General features: G+C 42.9%; 1 long non-coding RNA gene across 3 annotated transcripts; it reads right to left on the bottom strand.

Annotated features, from left to right (window-relative positions):
* Positions 1–847: 847 nt before the first annotated feature.
* Positions 848–2833, bottom strand: LOC119030611. 3 transcript variants are annotated; one of them, XR_005078345.1, is made up of 4 exons: positions 1879–2833; positions 1479–1539; positions 1230–1376; positions 848–1094 (listed from the first exon to the last, which is right to left on the bottom strand). It is a non-coding gene; the product is annotated as an uncharacterized LOC119030611 (long non-coding RNA). The 3 variants fall into 3 exon arrangements; XR_005078346.1 differs by having other exon boundaries at positions 1230–1379; positions 1479–2833; XR_005078344.1 differs by having other exon boundaries at positions 1479–2833.
* Between the last annotated feature and the right edge of the window lie 442 nt (positions 2834–3275).

The raw sequence follows: 3275 nt of genomic DNA, 5'->3' as shown, positions 1-3275 counted from the left end.
AACATTACAGCACAATAATAACACAGTTGTGTGGATGACTGGCTGTGGATGTCGCTCGGAAACTTGGCATCGACGTGCGAAAGCTCCACCGAAGCAGCGCGATGGAATTTTTATTGCCTTTTTTTAAAAAAAAACCTGCGTCCTGACAATCTAAAGCCTCTTAATGTGAGAATATTGCACATGTGAGTCGTCTGAAAGTTAAATGGTGTGAACTGATAGCAGATGTTCGATCACAGATGGACGTTCCTGCGCTTTCTGAGACAAACGTCTTTGTGAATGAAGAGAACGCAAAATAATTTATGCCGCTCCAGAGTGCTGGATGGAATCCATACTGTCTGGTATTCGTTGAAATCTGACCACTTCCTCTTTTCTCATGTGTGTTTGTCAGCCTCAGCATTCGAGGGCCTCGGTGCCCACGAGACACACAGGCTCTTACACATTACAGGCACACTTGTTTATTTCGATTTTGTTCTGACTGTGTATGATTATAGGTTACTGAGTCAATATTTAGATTTTGCAGGGAAAGCAAAACCCGAGCTGTTTATGTTCCCCTCGCTACTGTGTGCGGTGTGCGTGTGTGTGTCCTGCCTGTACGTGTGTGTGCTCATGTATGAAGGACGCGATGATACGATGCATCTCCGACGGAAATTGCAGCATTGCTGTGTGACTGTTAATTTTTTCTCACTGATATCAAACGGAGATTAGACGACAGGCATGAAAGTACAGCACTTCTGGACTACCAGGATATCATGATAAAGATCCTGTTGTCATGGCTACCTCTGCCAGCTGCCTTATTAATAATTAGAATGAAACGTAATACAAAGCAACGTTACACATCTCTGCCTTTTCTGCTGTTTAATTAAAAACAAATCTTCATCCGGTTCTCTCTGCCGAACCGTGACAGGTCAGTACCTGTCGTTTTCTCTTGTAGCCCTTCACTGTCTGATTGATATCCCGGCCCGTGTCCAGACAGGCTGTGTTTACTCTACACTCTGATCAAGAGTGTTTTAGCGGTGAGTCTGTGGTGCGTCAGTGCAGCTGACAGCTTTCTCAATCGACAACCTCCGCAAGCTTGTCTCTGTTTTCCGCTGGAGCTGGATGGCGATGAACATCACAAAGACAGCAGATCCTCTTTTTAATGTTTATGCAGAAAGAAAGTAAAACCAATCTGTGTATATTTGCATGGATGTTCATGAGATGTGGTGCTGATATTCATATTCCTCAGTTACCTTGGGAGCTAGCGTGATTCGGGAAATCCATCTCGGCGGGATTCAACCTGCGGATGAACCACAGTGGTTTGGACCAGTGGGCGCCCTGCGAGGAACCACTGGCAGCTATGGACGTGCTTTAGCTGTAACATCTCGTGAGAGAAGCAACTGCTTATTTGAAAGAAAGTAAAGAATGACAAGAGTTTGGATTATGAAGTTAGTAGCACTTTCCTACTGTTTGATGTGAGTGGCTGAAGTCTGCCCAATCACCTGCCAAGTATTTCTTGATGAGAGCCCTTTTATGCAGTTTCCAAGGGTGTCCACCAACGTTCTGTGTAGAAAAAAAACATCATCTGGCGTGTCAGGTCAGCTCCTTGATGAATTGTAAGAACCCTAAACGTTTCCATGAGCACCATCATCAGGTAAAAAAAAAAGTTGTCATGTTTTGCTGCAATCCATTGCAAGTCGCAATTCACTATTCCCGACTTCCAACCTAAATTGCACCCAGTGCATCTGCTCTGGAGAACGTGGATGTGGCACGAAACGGATGTTTAAACGGCAAGTCTGTGAACTTCACAGGCAACTACAGGAGCTGATTTAACTTGCACGGGCTGCTCGACAAGACTAAGATCAAACATGTATCAACTGATATGATCACTGCAGATCGTACTTGAAATAAAAAGTGGTGAAAAGTTTTGTCGGTGAAGTCAGTCTCGGATTTCCAACTTGGAATTTCAACTTAGATGGTTGTTTCGGTGCTGATTTGAGAGGAAAAGAGGGGAAACAGAAACGGGAAATGACATGCAACAAAGTTCCTCAACTGAACACAAACTGGGGATGTTGCACTTCAATATCAAATGTCTTAACCTTAAGTTCTTATATTCTTAAATTCTTGGGTGGTCAATCTTTGTTCTCCCGCCTGACTGAGAGACCTACATTCCTTTTACAAACAGCCTTTTCTGATGAGGGATTTCCAACCAACTCTTTCGAGACAAATTAATCTTTTGTCCCAGGCTAACACAGTCGCACAGATGATCGAGAGAATGAAAGGTAAGTTGCACAATCCAAGACAGCAACTTCATGAAAAGGTGAGAACTATATCTATAAATCTATTCTGCGTGTGAGTTCCACACAATTCTCTGTCAGATTGCAAACAAACAAAACATTTTTTATGGGTCCAGTCATCAGCTACACATTAGTCCTACAATCTCACCTCTTGTTTTATGGGCAGCATGGCTTTTCTCAGCTCAGTGACAGTATGCAGACTCAGACAGAGCGTATGTTTAAATTAAACATAAACTCTGTATCCCAGACCACCCTGAGCGGAGCAAACGGCTAATCCAAATAGTGCCTCAGCGTTTGTTCCAGAAAGGACCCATATTTGTACCTGATACTTCATGCATCCCCGATCCTGTCCAGGCCCCTCCCCTGCCTCTTATTTTGGAGGTAACAGTCAAAACATCCAAAAGTTTCCTTGGTAGTTTCCCATTACAAGGCCGCATTTTATGCTTCCAAATCCCAAATCTGAAATTCAAACTGACATCTGAGCGACTGCAGTACAACATGAAAACCTCCCCCTGACTCTCTGGTTACACACTCCAAACTTTTTTTTGTGTGACTTTGGAGGAAACTCTGGAACAAAAACTGATGTAAGTTTATTAAAGCCAAGTTGGATCTGCATTACTGCAGTTTTCGAGGGGAAGGATGTTTAAATGTTTTGTCCAAAGTTATGTTACCAGGCAACATTAATGCTTACAGTGCACTGAGCTGGCCTCAGTAAGCCTCCCTCCAGTTTTACCTTTGATAGGAGATTTGATTAAATGTCAAGCATGAGGGCTGTGTCTAAGTACAGGGATGGACTCAGAAAAAGTAAGGGCATCAGCTGTATGTGGAGGGGCACTGGCACAAAGAAAATCCCCCAGAGTCCATCAGTGTGTAAGTCTGTGTAATAATGAGTGTATTAAGTGTGTTAATTGACAAACTTTGCTTTGTTTTTATGTCTTTTAAATGCAATTTTTTATTAAATGTCACTAAAAGTCTTGATATATCTATGCCCCTGTAAACACA

The sequence above is a fragment of the Acanthopagrus latus genome, chromosome 12, assembly GCF_904848185.1.
Source record: "Acanthopagrus latus isolate v.2019 chromosome 12, fAcaLat1.1, whole genome shotgun sequence".
NCBI lineage: Eukaryota > Metazoa > Chordata > Actinopteri > Spariformes > Sparidae > Acanthopagrus > Acanthopagrus latus.
The sequence above is the reverse complement of the archived record's forward strand: the minus strand, read 5'-3'. Positions and strand labels throughout refer to the sequence as shown.